Raw genomic sequence first — 17,457 nt, forward strand, 5'->3', positions numbered from 1 at the left:
TTTTTTTTCTTAATTAATTTTTTTTTTTTTAAATATATGTGTATTTTTTAATCCCAGTCCACGTCCCCGCAGAAGGCCTTTTGCCTTTTGGTAGGCCATCCTTGTAAATAAGAATTTGTTATTAACTGACTTGCCTAGTTAATTAAAGGTTAAATAAAATAAATAAATAAAAACATGATTACCATTTAAGGTCAGTGAAGTCACAGTTTTACTAAGGACATTCCTCAGATTTCACACATATTTGACGTCAGTGACAGGGGTGGAAGGGAGTAGAGTTTAAAATCTATGTGTACTATTTTTTTCTACATGGCTCGTTGGTCTAGGGGTATGATTCTCGCTTTGGGTGCGAGAGGTCCCGGGTTCAAATCCCGGACGAGCCCTCTTTTTGAGGAAATAAATTGCCTTTATTCAGTTTGTGAACTTGTCGAGGCAATGAAAACGGGGAGAAGTTTAAATATGAGGTGGGATTTTTTTCAGTCCGGTTTGTTGGTGGCTAAGGACTGTGTCCAGGCACTCCACGTTGCGTCGTGCTAAGAACAGCCCTTAGCCGTAGTATATTGGCCAAATACTACACCTCCTCGGGCATGATTGCTTAACTATAGTATTATAAGGACTGTCAACAACAGGCAAGGCTACTTTATAAATTCTCTTATCTGTCAACCGCTGTGAAAATTCGATGTTTTTTTTACCTGTAACACTATAGTCCTTGTCGAGCCAATGAAAACGGGGAGAAGTTTAAATATGAGGTGGGATTTTTTTCAGTCCGGTTTGTTGGTGGCTAAGGACTGTGTCCAGGCACTCCACGTTGCGTCGTGCTAAGAACAGCCCTTAGCCGTAGTATATTGGCCAAATACTGCACCTCCTCGGGCATGATTGCTTAACTATAGTATTATAAGGACTGTCAACAACAGGCAAGGCTACTTTATAAATTCTCTTATCTGTCAACCGCTGTGAAAATTCGATGTTTTTTTTACCTGTAACACTATAGTCATGCATAGTCCTCAATTTCCACAATACAAACGATAACAGGCAAGTCTACAGTTCTTCATAAACATGTCAGTCACAAAGGTTTTGTTTGCAAATCTGACAATGTATGTAAAACTTCCAAAACAGTGTTTGTGACTACCACCAGAGGGCAGTCTAACAGTAGAATTGTACTCAGAAAAAACTTGCCACATCACACACTGGAAATTGACACACAGACCTATGAGGAGGAGGAAGAGACGAAATTTTAACTGTAGGACAAGAATTTCGTGGATGGCTCGTTGGTCTAGGGGTATGATTCTCGCTTAGGGTGCGAGAGGTCCCGGGTTCAAATCCCGGACGAGCCCAGCTTTTGGTGGAAAAGGTTGCTTATATTTAGGGTTAATGTGGTTATTTTAGTAATTGAAAAGTCACGGATAAAGTGGTGAGAAATATTGTAACAATAGGAAAATGGTAGCCTGTAAAGAAATAAACTACAACTACACTATACTACATTCAAGTTGTAAAATAATTAGTATTCGACTTTCTATTTATAGTATTTTATGAATAGATAAGACAGCATTCGAAGAAAGGATAATTAGCTAAATACTAAATATATGGAAGTGGAACACAACATGGTAGGGATAAAAACACAGAAAACAGAGGACATAGAAGGCACAGTATGTGCGGGTGTATAATGATGTAAGGTGGGGTGTGTGTTTTTGTGTTTGGAAAAAGTGTGGAGTTAAGTGAGTGAAAAAGGAAAATGGTTGCAAATCCCAGAGCCCATGAGTGTCTGCGAGCAGGGGTTTTGAGAGTGAGCTTTCAATTTTGTGTTGGGGTTTTGAGAGTGAGCTTTCAATTTTGTGTTGGGGTTTTGAGAGTGAGCTTTCAATTTTGTGTTGGGGTTTTGAGAGTGAGCTTTCAATTTTGTGTTGGGGTTTTGAGAGTGAGCTTTCAATTTTGTGTTGGGGTTTTGAGAGAGAGCTTTCAATTTTATGTTGGGGTTTTTAGAGAGAGCTTTCAATTTTGTGATATGGGATGTCCATTTTACACCCCACCTGAGCGACCCATACACTAAGGAGAAGGCTTTATCTGTTGTCTGGGCCTACTGTAAGTAGCCTATACACAGCCAAAACAGAAAGATAAATGTGGTCAGAGAGCCACTAAAGCAGAATTGTCCCCACAAGATACTGAGCCTGCCTGGCAGGGTTGGTCCTACAAAGCCAAAGCCCCCTGATGGGTGAGCACAATATACAACGAATTTCTCAATGCTGCTAATGAGAACCTTGACGACCTTGTACCTAGCCCACCCGAGCCACTGCCTGTTCACCCCGCTATCATGCAGAAGGCGAGGTCAGTACAGGTGCATCAAAGCAGGGACCGAGAGACTGACAAACAGCTTCTATCTCAAGGCCATCAGACTGTTAAACAGCCACCACTAACATTGAGTGGCTGCTGCCAACATACTGACTCAACTCCAGCCACTTTAATAATGGAAAAATGTATGTAAAAAATGTATCACTAGCCACTTTAAACAATGCCACTTAATATAATGTTTACATACCCTACATTTCTCATCTCATATGTTTATACTGTACCCTATACCATCTACTGCATCTTGCAATCTTTATATAATACATGTATCACTAGCCACTTTAAACAATGCCACTTTTATATGTTTACATACCCTACATTACTCATCTCATATCTATATACTGTACTCAATACCATCTACTGCATCTTGCCTATGCCGTTCTGTACCATCACTCATTCATATATCTTTATGTACATATCTTCATCCCTTTCATCCCTTTACACTTGTGTGTGTAAGGTAGTTGTTGTGAAATTGTTAGGTTAGATTACTCATTGGTTATTACTGCTTTGTCGGAACTAGAAGCACAAGCATTTCGTTACACTCGCATTAACATCTGCTAACCATGTGTATGTGACAAATCAAATTTGATTTGATGTAATCTTGATGTGATTGGCCTGACTGAAATATGGCTTAAGCCAGATGAATTTACTGTGTTAAATGAGGCCTCACCTCCTGGTTACACTAGTGACCATATCCCCCGTGCATCCCGCAAAGGCAGAGGTGTTGCTAACATTTACGATAGCAAATTTCAATTTACAAAAAAAAAAATATGTTTTCGTCTTTTGAGCTTCTAGTCATGAAATCTATGCAGCCTACTCAATCACTTTTTATAGCTACTGTTTACAGGCCTCCTGGGACATATACAGCGTTCCTCATTGAGTTCCCTGAATTCCTATCGGACCTTGTAGTCATAGCAGATAATATTCTTGATCCAAGATGGCGTAGCAGTAGGACGTGTTGTCGTGTCGTGTCCCTTGTATATATCGTTTGTTTTCGTTTTTTTTCTTCGCATATCTTTAAAACATTTTGCTGAACCTCAACTTCTTCTAAATACTCTCCTGCAACCCGCCTCACCCAACGTAGCTATTTTTCCTAAAGTATTTATATTTACTTCGGATCTGGAACCCCTCAACTGAAGCTAGCCAACTAACTACCAGCTTCAGCAAAACATTGCTAGCGGTCTTCAGCTAACCGGTCATCAGCTAACCTTTAGCTCGGAAAGCTCTCGCCAGTTCGAACAACGCGACTCTAACCAGAGCATAACGGACTTATTTTTTTATTTTTATTTCTCATCCCCGGATTCCCACAGCAAACGGGACATTTTGAGCTCCTGGGCTACAATATCCGGACCCACGACCGGTCCATCGATGTCACCGCATGAAGAGGAATAAACAGACTCCCCCCCATCGCGACGTCCCCAAAGGCTAACTCTCTATCCCTTGCTATCTCCTTGCTTGCAAATTCGGCCTGCTAACTGCTAGCTTGTTTAGCCCGGTCCGCTAACTGCTACCGTGTTTAGCACCGTCTACTAACTGTTAGCTTGTTAGCACAGGCCTGCTAACCGTCTGAATCTCCGCGTCCCAAACACTCACTGAACCCATATTTACTTTCTATCCCTTTTCGATTTTTTATTTGTTTATACCTTCCGGTAACCTGCCTCACCCAATGTGATACGGAACCGCTATTATCTTTACATTTTTAGAACACACTCAAGAACCTCCAGAAGCTAACCAGCTAACTGGCTACAAGCTATTTAGTCATTGTTAGTTTTCTAACCTGGATAACACTCGCCAGTCCAGCTTCCCTGCCCCATCCACCGCTGCCCCCTGGACACTGATCACTTGGCTACATAGCTGATGCATGCTGGACTGTCCATTAATCACGGTAATCCATTCTGCTTGTTTATGTTTTATCTGTCGGCCCCAGCCGCACTTAGGCTCTGTGTGTAGTTAATCCGACCCTCTCTGCCTAATCAATCGCCATTCTACCTGCTGTTGTTGTGCTAGCTGATTAGCTGTTGTTGTCTCACCTACTGTTTTAGCTAGCTCTCCCAATTCAACACCTGTGATTACTGTATGCCTCGCTGTATGTCTCTCTCAAATGTCAATATGCCTTGTATACTGTTGTGCAGGTTAGTTATCATTGTTTTAGTTTACAATGGAGCCCCTAGTTCCACTCTTTATACCCCTGATACCTCCTTTGTCCCACCCCCCACACATGCGGTGACCTCACCCATTACAACCAGCATGTCCAGAGATACAACCTCTCTCATCATCACCCAGTGCCTGGGCTTACCTCCGCTGTACCCGCACCCCACCATACCCCTGTTTGCGCATTATGCCCTGAATATATTCTACCATGCCCAGAAACCTGCTCCTCTTATTCTCTGTCCCCAACGCCCTAGGCGACCAGTTTTGATAGCCTTCAGCCGCACCCTCATACTACTCCTTCTCTGTTCCGCGGGTGATGTGGAGGTAAACCCAGGCCCTGCATGTCCCCAGGCACCCTAATTTCTTGACTTCTGTGATCGAAAAAGCCTTGGTTTCATGCATGTCAACATCAGAAGCCTCCTCCCTAAGTTTGTCTTACTCACTGCTCTAGCACACTCTGCTAACCCTGATGTCCTTGCCGTGTCTGAATCCTGGCTCAGGAAGGCCACCAAAAATTCTGAGATTTCCATACCCAACTATAACATCTTCCGTCAAGATAGAACTGCCAAAGGGGGAGGAGTTGCAGTCTACTGCAGAGATAGCCTGCAAAGTAATGTCATACTTTCCAGGTCCATACCCAAACAGTTCGAACTACTAATTTTGAAAATTACTCTCTCCAGAAATAAGTCTCTCACTGTTGCCGCCTGCTACCGACCCCCCTCAGCTCCCAGCTGTGCCCTGGACACCATTTGTGAATTGATCGCCCCCCATCTAGCTTCAGAGTTTGTTCTGTTAGGTGACCTAAACTGGGATATGCTTAACACCCCGGCAGTCCTACAATCTAAGCTAGATGCCCTCAATCTCACTCAAATCATCAAGGAACCCACCAGGTACAACCCTAACTCTGTAAACAAGGGCACCCTCATAGACGTCATCCTGACCAACTGGCCCTCCAAATACACCTCCGCTGTCTTCAACCAGGATCTCAGCGATCACTGCCTCATTGCCTGTATCCGCTACGGAGCCGCAGTCAAACGACCACCCCTCATCACTGTCAAACGCTCCCTAAAACACTTCTGTGAGCAGGCCTTTCTAATCGACCTGGCCCGGGTATCCTGGAAGGACATTGACCTCATCCCGTCAGTTGAGGATGCCTGGTCTTTCTTTAAAAGTCACTTCCTCACCATTTTAGATAAGCATGCTCCGTTCAAAAAATGCAGAACTAAGAACAGATATAGCCCCTGGTTCACTCCAGACCTGACTGCCCTCGACCAGCACAAAAACATGCTGTGGCGGACTGCACTAACATCGAATAGTCCCCGCGATATGCAACTGTTCAGGGAAGTCAGGAACCAATACACACAGTCAGTCAGGAAAGCTAAAGCCAACTTCTTCAGGCAGAAGTTTGCATCCTGTAGCTCCAACTCCAAAAAGTTCTGGGACACTGTGAAGTCCATGGAGAACAAGAGCACCTCCTCCCAGCTGCCCACTGCACTGAGGCTAGGTAACACGGTCACCACCGATAAATCCATGATTATCGAAAACTTCAACAAGCATTTCTCAACAGCTGGCCATGCCTTCCGCCTGGCTACTCCAACCTCGGCCAACAGCTCCCCCCCCCCCCCCCCCCCCCCGCAGCTACTCGCCCAAGCCTCTCCAGGTTCTCCTTTACCCAAATCCAGATAGCAGATGTTCTGAAAGAGCTGCAAAACCTGGACCCGTACAAATCAGCTGGGCTTGACAATCTGGACCCTCTATTCCTGAAACTATCCGCCGCCATTGTCGCAACCCCTATTACCAGCCTGTTCAACCTCTCTTTCATATTGTCTGAGATCCCCAAGGATTGGAAAGCTGCCGCAGTCATCCCCCTCGTCAAAGGGGGCGACACCCTGGACCCAAACTGTTACAGACCTATATCCATCCTGCCCTGCCTATCTAAGGTCTTCGAAAGCCAAGTCAACAAACAGGTCACTGACCATCTCGAATCCCACCGTACCTTCTCCGCTGTGCAATCTGGTTTCCGAGCCGGTCACGGGTGTACCTCAGCCACGCTCAAGGTACTAAATGATATCATAACCGCCATCGATAAAAGACAGTACTGTGCAGCCGTCTTCATAGACCTTGCCAAGGCTTTCGACTCTGTCAATCACCGTATTCTTATCGGCAGACTCAGTAGCCTCGGTTTTTCGGATGACTGCCTTGCCTGGTTCACCAATTACTTTGCAGACAGAGTTCAGTGTGTCAAATCGGAGGGCATGCTGTCCGGTCCTCTGGCAGTCTCTATGGGGGTGCCACAGGGTTCAATTCTCGGGCCGACTCTTTTCTCTGTATATATCAATGATGTTTCTCATGCTGCGGGCGATTCCCTAATCCACCTCTACGCAGACGACACCATTCTATATACTTCCGGCCCGTCCTTGGACACTGTGCTATCTAACCTCCAAACGAGCTTCAATGCCATACAGCACTCCTTCCGTGGCCTCCAACTGCTCTTAAACGCTAGTAAAACCAAATGCATGCTTTTCAACCGTTCGCTGCCTGCACCCGCACGCCTGACCAGCATCACCACCCTGGATGGTTCCGACCTTGAATATGTGGACATCTATAAGTACCTAGGTGTCTGGCTAGACTCTAAACTATCCTTCCAGACCCATATCAAACATCTCCAATCGAAAATCAAATCAAGAGTCGGCTTTCTATTCCGCAACAAAGCCTCCTTCACTCACGCCGCCAAACTTACCCTAGTAAAACTGACTATCCTACCGATCCTCGACTTCGGCGACGTCATCTACAAAATTGCTTCCAACACTCTACTCAGCAAACTGGATGCAGTTTATCACAGTGCCATCCGTTTTGTCACTAAAGCACCTTATACCACCCACCACTGCGACTTGTATGCTCTAGTCGGCTGGCCCTCGCTACATATTCGTCGCCAGACCCACTGGCTCCAGGTCATCTACAAGTCCATGCTAGGTAAAGCTCCGCCTTATCTCAGTTCACTGGTTACGATGGCAACACCCATCCGTAGCACGCGCTCCAGCAGGTGTATCTCACTGATCATCCCTAAAGCCAACACCTCATTTGGCCGCCTTTCGTTCCAGTTCTCTGCTGCCTGTGACTGGAACGAATTGCAAAAATCGCTGAAGTTGGAGACTTTTATCTCCCTCACCAACTTCAAACATCTGCTATCTGAGCAGCTAACCGATTGCTGCAGCTGTACATAGTCTATTGGTAAATAGCCCACCCATTTTCACCTACCTCATCCCCATACTGTTTTTATTTATTTATTTTTCTGCTCTTTTGCACACCAATATCTCTACCTGTACATAACCATCTGATCATTTATCACTCCAGTGTTAATCTGCATAATTGTAATTATTTGCCTACCTTCTCATGCCTTTTGCACACAATGTATATATAGACTCCCCTTTTTTCTACTGTGTTATTGACTTGTTAATTGTTTACTCCATGTGTAACTCTGTGTTGTCTGTTCACACTGCTATGCCTTATCTTGGCCAGGTCGCAGTTGCAAATGAGAACTTGTTCTCAACTAGCCTACCTGGTTAAATAAAGGTGAAATAAAAAAAAATAAAATAAAAAAATCTTATTTTTGGTGACTTTAATATTCACATGGAAAAGTCCACAGACCCACTCCAAAAGGCTTTCGGAGCCATCATCGACTCAGTGGGTTTTGTCCAACTTGTCTCTGGACCTACTCACTGTTACAGTCATACTCTTGACCTAGTTTTGTCCCATGGAATAAATGTTGTGGATCTTAATGTTTTTCCTCATAATCCTGGACTATCGGACCACCATTTTATTACGTTTGCAATTGCAACAAATAATCTGCTCAGACCCCATCCAAGGAGCATCAAAAGTCGTGCTATAAATTCACAGACAACACAAAGATTCCTTGATGCCCTTCCAGACTCCCTCTGCCTACCCAAGGACGTCAGAGGACAAAATCAGTTAACCACATAACTGAGGAAATCAATTTAACCTTACGCAATACCCTAGATGCAGTTGCACCCCTAAAAACATTTCTCATAAGAAACTAGCTCCCTGGTATACAGAAAATACCCGAGCTCTGAAGCAAGCTTCCAGAAAATGGAACGGAAATGGCGCCACACCACACTGGAAGTCTTCCAACTAGCTTAGAAAGACAGTACCGTGCAGTATCGAAGAGCCCTTACTGCTGCTCGATCGTCCTATTTTTCCAACTTATTTGAGGAAAATAAGAACAATCCTAAATTTATTTTTGATACTGTCGCAAAGCTAACTAAAAAGCAGCATTCCCCAAGTGAGGATGGCTTTCACTTCAGCAGTAATAAATTCATGAACTTCTTTGAGGAAAAGATCATGACTATTAGAAAGCAAATTACGGACTCCTCGTTATATCTAGGTATTCCTTCAAAGCTCAGTTGTCTTGAGTCTGCACAACTCTGCCAGGACCTAGGATCAAGAGACACACTCAAGTGTTTAAGTACTATATCTCTTGACACAATGATGAAAATAATCATGGCCTCTAACCCTTCAAGCTGCATACTGGACACTATTCCAACTAAACTAATGAAAGAGCTGCTTCCTGTGCTTGGCCCTCCTACAGTGCCTTGCGAAAGTATTCGGCCCACTTGAACTTTGCGACCTTTTGCCACATTTCAGGCTTCAAACATAAAGATATAAAACTTTCTATTTTTTTGTGAAGAATCAACAACAAGTGGGACACAATCATGAAGTGGAAAGACATTTATTGGATATTTCAAACTTTTTTAACAAATAAAAACTGAAAAATTGGGCGTGCAAAATTATTCAGCCCCTTTACTTTCAGTGCAGCAAACTCTCTCCAGAAGTTCAGTGAGGATCTCTGAATGATCCAATGTTGACCTAAATGACTAATGATGATAAATACAATCCACCTGTGTGTAATCAAGTCTCCGTATAAATGCACCTGCACTGTGATAGTCTCAGAGGTCCGTTAAAAGCGCAGAGAGCATCATGAAGAACAAGGAACACACCAGGCAGGTCCGAGATACTGTTGTGAAGAAGTTTAAAGCCGGATTTGGATACAAAAATATTTCCCAAGCTTTAAACATCCCAAGGAGCACTGTGCAAGCGATAATATTGAAATGGAAGGAGTATCAGACCACTGCAAATTTACCAAGACCTGGCCGTCCCTCTAAACTTTCAGCTCATACAAGGAGAAGACTGATCAGAGATGCAGCCAAGAGGCCCATGATCACTCTGGATGAACTGCAGAGATCTACAGCTGAGGTGGGAGACTCTGTCCATAGGACAACAATCAGTCGTATATTGCACAAATCTGGCCTTTATGGGAGAGTGGCAAGAAGAAAGCCATTTCTTAAAGATATCCATAAAAAGTGTTGTTTAAAGTTTGCCACAAGCCACCTGGGAGACACACCAAACATGTGGAAGAAGGTGCTCTGGTCAGATGAAACCAAAATTGAACTTTTTGGCAACAATGCAAAACGTTATGTTTGGCGTAAAAGCAACACAGCTGAACACACCATCCCCACTGTCAAACATGGTGGTGGCAGCATCATGGTTTGGGCCTGCTTTTCTTCAGCAGGGACAGGGAAGATGGTTAAAATTGATGGGAAGATGGATGGAGACAAATACAGGACCATTCTGGAAGAAAACCTGATGGAGTCTGCAAAAGACATGAGACTGGGACGGAGATTTGTCTTCCAACAAGACAATGATCCAAAACATAAAGCAAAATCTACAATGGAATGGTTCAAAAATAAACATATCCAGGTATTAGAATGGCCAAGTCAAAGTCCAGACCTGAATCCAATCGAGAATCTGTGGAAAGAACTGAAAACTGCTGTTCACAAATGCTCTCCATCCAACCTCACTGAGCTCGAGCTGTTTTGCAAGGAGGAATGGGAAAAAAATTCAGTCTCTCGATGTGCAAAACTGATAGAGACATACCCCAAGCGACTTACAGCTGTAATCGCAGCAAAAGGTGGCGCTACAAAGTATTAACTTAAGGGGGCTGAATAATTTTGCACGCCCAAGTTTTCAGTTTTTGATTTGTTAAAAAAGTTTGAAATATCCAATAAATGTCGTTCCACTTAATGATTGTGTCCCACTTGTTGTTGATTCTTCACAAAAAAATACAGTTTTATATCTTTATGTTTGAAGCCTGAAATGTGGCAAAAGGTCGCAAAGTTCAAGGGGGCCGAATACTTTCGCAAGGCACTGTATGTTGAACATAATAAACGGCTCTCTATCCACCGGATGTGTACCAAACTCACTAAAAGTGGCAGTAATAAAGCCTCTCTTGAAAAAGCCAAACCTTGACCCAGAAAATAAAACTATCGGCCTATATCGAATCTTCCATTCCTCTCAAAAATTGTAGAAAAGGATGTTGCGCAGCAACTCACTGCCTTCCTGAAGACAAACAATGTACACGAAATGCTTCAGTCTGGTTTTAGACCCCATCATAGCACTGAGACTGCACTTGTGAAGGTGGTAAATGACCTTTTAATGGCATCAGACCGAGGCTCTGCATCTGTCCTCGTGCTCCTAAACCTTAGTGCTGCTTTTGATACCATCGATCACCACATTCTTTTGGAGAGATTGGAAAACCAAATTGGTCTACACGGACAAGTTCTGGCCTGGTTTAGATCTTATCTGTCGGGAAAATATATCAGTTTGTCTCTGTGAATGGCTTGTCCTCTGACAAATCAACTGCACATTTCGGTGTTCCTCAAGGTTCCGTTTTAGGACCACTATTGTTTTCACTATATATTTTACCTCTTGGGGATGTCATTCGAAAACATAATGTTAACTTTCACTGCTATGCGGATGACACACAGCTGTACATTTTAATGAAACATGGTGAAGCCCCAAAATTGCCATCGCTAGAAGCCTGTGTTTCAGACATAAGGAAGTGGATGGCTGCAAACTTTCTACTTATAAACTCAGACAAAACAGAGATGCTTGTTCTAGGTCCCAAGAAATAAAGAGATCTTCTGTTGAATCTGACAATTAATCTTAATGGTTGTACAGTCGTCTCAAATAAAACTGTGAAGGACCTCGGCGTTACTCTGGACCCTGATCTCTCTTTTGAGGAAAATATCAAGACTGTTTCAAGGACAGCTTTTTTTCCATCTACGTCACATTGCAAAATCAGAAACTTTCAGTCCAAAAATGATGCAGAAAAATTCATCAATGCTTTTGTTACTTCTAGGTTAGAGTACTGCAATGCTCTACTTTCCGGCTACCCGGATAAAGCACAAAATAAACTTCAGTTTGTGCTAAATACAGCTGCTAGAATCCTGACTAGAACCCAAAAAATGTATCATATTACTCCAGTGCTAGCCTCCCTACACTGGCTTCCTGTCAAGGCAAGGGCTGATTTCAAGGTTTTACTGCTAACCTACAAAGCATTACATGGGCTTGCTCTTACCTATCTCTCTGATTTGGTCCTGCCGTACATACCTACACGTACGCTATGGTCACAAGACGCAGGCCTCCTAATTGTCCCTAGAATTTCTAAGCAAACAGCTGGAGGCAGGGCTTTCTCCTATAGAGCTCCATTTTTATGGAATGGTCTGCCTACCCATGTGAGAGACGCAAACTCGGTCTCAACCTTTATAAGTCTTCACTGAAGACTCATCTCTTCAGTGGGTCATATTTATTTATTTATTTCACTTTTATTTAACCAGGTTGAGAACAAGTTCTCATTTACAATTGCGACCTGGCCAAGATAAAGCAAAGCTGTTCGACACATACAACGGCACAGAGTTACACATGGAGTAAAACAAACATACAGTCAATAATACAGTATAAACAAGTCTATATACGATGTGAGCAAATGAGGTGAGATAAGGGAGGTAAAGGCAAAGGCCTTTATACCTTTATATGATTGAGTGTATTCTGGCCCAGGAGTGTGAAGGTGAACGGAAGGGCTCTGGAGCAACGAACCGCCCTTGCTGTCTCTGCCTGGCCGGTTCCCCTCTTTCCACTGGGATTCTCTGCCTCTAACCCTATTACAGGGGCTGAGTCACTGGCTTACTGGTGCTCTTTCATGCCGTCCCTAGAAGGGGTGCGTCACTTGAAAGGGTTGAGTCACTGATGTGATCTTCCTGTCTGGGTTGGTGCCCCCCTTTGGTTGTGCCGTGGCAGAGATCTTTGTGGGCTATACTCGACCTTGTCTCAGGATGGTAAGTTGATGGTTGAAGATATCCCTCTAGTGGTGTGGGGGCTGTGCTTTGGCAAAGTGGGTGGGATTATATCCTTCCTGTTTGGCCCTGTCCAGTGGTATCATCGGATGGGGCCACAGTGTCTCCTGACCCCTCCTGTCTCAGCCTCCAGTATTTATGCTGCAGTAGTTTATGTGTCGGGGGGCTAGGGTCAGTTTGTTATATCTGGAGTACTTCTCCTGTCTTATCCGGTGTCCTGTGTGAATTTAAGTATGCCCTCTCTAATTCTCTCTTTCTCTCTTTCTTTCTCTCTCTCGGAGGACCTGAGCCCTAGGACCATGCCTCAGGACTACCTGGCATGATGACTCCTTGCTGTCCCCAGTCCACCTGGCCGTCCTGCTGCTCCAGTTTCAACTGTTCTGCCTGCAGCTATGGAATCCTGACCTGTTCATCGGACGTGCTACCTGTCCCAGACCTATTATCTGACCATGCTGGTCATTTATGAACATTTGAACATCTTGGCCATGTTCTGTTATAATCTCCACCCGGCACAGCCAGAAGAGGACAGGCCACCCCTCATAGCCTGGTTCCTCTCTAGGTTTCTTCCTAGGTTTTCGCCTTTCTAGGGAGTTTTCCCTAGCCAACGTGCTTCAACACCTGCATTGCTTGCTGTTTGGGGGTTTAGGCTGTGTTTCTGTACAGCACTTTGAGATATCAGCTGATGTACGAAGGGCTATATAAATACATTTGATTTGATTTTACGGCAACACTTGCTACAGTAACCCATGGGGAGGGGGTAACACTCGAACAATCAGAGAGGGGTCAAATTATTGTGGCTCTGGTGGAACAAAATAATCAAACATCTGACTGCACATAGATGCTTGGGAAAATGGTCACAAAGGGGGACCAGTGTGTGTCTGTTTCAGGGTAAGGGGGTGTATCGGAGCTCCATCAGCTGGGACTTCGACATCGGTTAATAAAATCTCCCCATTTTTGAAAATGTTTTGCATGCCTTCTCAAACAGTTGCAACTGTATATGCATTCGCACATGAAGTCCTTTCTTGAGATGGGCTCGGGGATGGAACAACTGGTGAACATCTGGCCTTGTGGTTGTTTGTGGGGGAAAGTGGTTGCGTGTGTATGAGTATGTGTGTGTGTACAGTATGTATCCCACATCTGTTGCTATGGGGTAATGAACTTAGGGACAATATAGGATGAATCACAATAATTGTTAGCTATAATAATAATTGATTGCCAAAAATGTAATTTTGGTAATGGCAATCCTGATTAGAGGTAACAATCCTGATTAGAGGTAACAATCCTGATTAGAGGTAACAATCCTGATTAGAGGTAACAATCCTGATTATAGGTAACAATCCTGATTATAGGTAACAATCTTGGTTATAGGTAACAATCCTGATTATAGGTAACAATTGTACACATGAACTGCCTACATTATTATGCATAGTATTCGTCAATTGTGGAAATTATGATACGCAGATTTTTTAAATATATATTTTGAAATAACTATATATAATACAAATTGAGGTGAGGTCATTGGAAATGCTTTTGGCGGTTGATCTGCTTCTGTTCTGTGGGTGGCACTGGGTGATCTTTTCGAAGGATTGGTCCCGGTCTCTCAGGGGCCCTGGAATCCCCGGGGATGGAGGTGGCCTGCCGGTCACTGGGATGACAACCCAACTTGGGATGGGGGGGGGGGGTTAATGGTAAGTTTACAAACATACAGTGCATTCGGAAACTATTCAGACCCATTGACTTTTTCTACATCTTGTTATGTTACAGCCTTATTGTAAAATGTATGAAATAAATCAAAAATCCTCATCAATCTACACACTATACACCATAATTACTTTTCCTAAAAGTATTAGAAATATTTAAAAAATAAGAAAAACCCTGGAATGTGTAGGTGTGTCCAAACTTTTCATTGGTACTGTGTATATAAACAGTGTATTTGGAAAGTATTCAGACACCTTGACTTTTTCCACATTTTGTTACGTTACAGCCTTATTCTAAAATTGATTCAATTGTATCCTCATTAATCTACACACAATATCCCATAATAACAAAGCAAAAACTGGTTTTTGACATTTCTGTCAGGGATGTCACCAAGAACCCGATGGTCACTCTGAAAGAGCTCCAAATCTGTGGACATGGGAGAACCTTCCAGAAGGACAATCATCTCTGCAACACTCCTCAGTAAAAGGCACATGAAAGCCCATTTGGAGTTTGCCAAAAAACACCTAAAGAAATAGGATTCTCTTGTCTGATGAAACCAAGATTGAACTCTTTGGCCTGAAAGTCAACATCTGGTGGAAACCTGGCACCATCCAAGCTTCCTGCCATCCAGGACCTCTATACCAGGCATGGTCAGAGGACGGCCCTAAAAATTGCCAAAGACTCCAGCCACCCTAGTCATAGACTGTTCTCTCTGCAACCGCACGGCAAGCGGTACCGGAGCGCCAAGTCTAGGTCCAAGAGGCTTCTTAACAGCTTCTGCCCCCAAGCCATAAGACTCCTGAACAGCTAATCAAATGGCTACCCAGACTTTTGCACCCCCCCCCCCCCCTTACACTGCTGAAACTCTGTTATTATTATTTTTAAAGGTGCCTGTAAAGGACATGCAATTCAGTACTCATCTCTAAAACAGAAGCAATTTCGGTCAAAAGAGTACACATTAATAAAGGACATGAAAGGACTAACTGTACAGATAGATAGCAATAGAAACTTTACCATAGAGGCACAGAATAAGTTAGAGGAAAAACTAAAAGATACGGAGGAGCTTATTCAAGAAAGATAAAGTGTAATATGTTATACAAATAAAGCAAACTGGATGGAATATGGGGGGGAAATGCGGCAATTTCTGTTTTAATCTTCAACATAGAAATGCTACCAAAAATAATTTACTAAAACTTGCTACAAATGACAGTCATAAAAACAAAAAGAGTTGCACACTCCATATGTATAAACTTCCAGTCATTTATTGGGTAAAACACCAACGTTTCGGCGTCCCTGTGCCTTCTTCAAGGTAATGTCATGAATGCTTGAAACAGGTTAGATAGACAAAACAGTGCAATTAGTGCAACCAATGACAATAGTGAGGGGTGTGTCATAATTATTAGGTTGATTAGAATGAATTGAGTGAAACTGTTAAAAGACTAACGTTTACAGCATATTGAATATATATAATTGTATATATAATTGTTAGCATAAGATTAGCATCAACATACATTATTGTTTAATTTAATTACACATACATTGAAAAGTTTGAGGTCACTTAAAAGTGTCCTTGTTTTTGAAATAAAAAGTGGCCTTCTTTAGACGAGTTGAATATATGGAGCATCAGCATTTGTGGGTTTGATTACAGGCTCAAAATGGTCAGAAACAAAGAACTTTCTTCTGAAACTCCTGTCTATTCTTGTTCTGAGAAATGAAGGCTATTCCATGCAAGAAATTGCCAAGAAACTGAAAATCTCACACAATGCTGTGTACTACTCCCTTCACAGAACAGAGCAAACTGGCCCTAACCAGAATAGAAAGAGGAGTGGGAGGCCCACGTGCACAACTGAGCAAGAGGACAAGTACATTCGAGTGTCTAGTTAGAGAAACAGACGCCTCACAAGTCCTCAACTGGCAGCTTCATTAAATAGTAGCCGCAAAACAACAGCCTAGGCGTCAACAGTGAAGAGGCAACTCCGGGATGCTGGCCTTCTAGGGGAGTAATAGGGGAGTAATATTTTGGTTGTCTCAGCCTCCAGTATTTATGCTGCAGTAGTTTGTGTCGGGGGGGCTAGGGTCAGTTTGTTATATCTGGAGTACTTCTCCTGTCCTATTCGGTGTCCTGTGTGAATCTAAGTGTGCGTTCTCTAATTCTCTCCTTCTCTCTTTCTTTCTCTCTCTCGGAGGACCTGAGCCCTAGGACCATGCCCCAGGACTACCTGACATGATGACTCCTTGCTGTCCCCAGTCCACCTGACCGTGCTGCCTTACTATTATTCGACCATGCTGGTCATTTATGAACATTTGAACATCTTGGCCATGTTCTGTTATAATCTCCACCCGGCACAGCCAGAAGAGGACTGGCCACCCCACATAGCCTGGTTCCTCTCTAGGTTTCTTCCTAGGTTTTCGCCTTTCTAGGGAGTTTTTCCTAGCCACCGTGCTTCTACACCTGCATTGCTTGCTGTTTGGGGTTTTAGGCTGGGTTTCTGTACAGCACTTTGAGATATCAGCTGATGTACGAAGGGCTATATAAATAAATTTGATTTGATTTGATTTTGATTTGTTTAACCGTAATGCATAATAAGCATCATCAACAGGGGGAACATATTGGGTGTATGCTGATAAAAATGTATATATTCTTTCTACAGCTTAAGACGTTCATAGAAAATATACTTGTTCATAAAAGGGCCTGAGATCAAAGTAAGGGGTCAACCACTAGGGGTCAATGTTTTTAAACAGGATATCCAGTAGGCCTCCTTCTGTAGTAGTAGAATCGTGATGTTACCTCCTCTCCTTGGTAGAGCAACATGCTCAATGCCTGTGTATTTGAGGGAGGAGATGGGATGGTTAGCTTCAACAAAGTGAGCTGCTACTGGATAGTCAGTGTTCTTACACCCAATTGAGCAGCGATGTTCAGCTATGCATTGTCTTTTCGTTTGTCCTATGTAGGATTTCCCACATGAACCGGTGATGAGATAGATTTACTCCCTTTGTCTTGCATGAGATGATACCCCTAACAGGTATTTTTCTACCTGTATGTGGGTGTCTGAAGAAG

The 17,457-nt window shown here is 43.3% G+C and overlaps 2 non-coding genes across 2 annotated transcripts; both read left to right on the forward strand.

Moving 5' to 3' along the window:
- The first annotated feature begins 308 nt into the window (after positions 1 to 308).
- On the forward strand, positions 309 to 380 carry trnap-ugg (transfer RNA proline (anticodon UGG)). Its single transcript has one exon. It is a non-coding gene; the product is annotated as a tRNA-Pro (tRNA).
- Positions 381 to 1,259: 879 nt separating this feature from the next.
- trnap-agg (transfer RNA proline (anticodon AGG)) lies at positions 1,260 to 1,331 on the forward strand. Its single transcript has one exon. It is a non-coding gene; the product is annotated as a tRNA-Pro (tRNA).
- The last annotated feature ends 16,126 nt before the right edge of the window (positions 1,332 to 17,457 follow it).

The sequence above is a fragment of the Oncorhynchus clarkii genome, chromosome 1, assembly GCF_045791955.1.
Source record: "Oncorhynchus clarkii lewisi isolate Uvic-CL-2024 chromosome 1, UVic_Ocla_1.0, whole genome shotgun sequence".
NCBI classification, from domain to species: domain Eukaryota; kingdom Metazoa; phylum Chordata; class Actinopteri; order Salmoniformes; family Salmonidae; genus Oncorhynchus; species Oncorhynchus clarkii.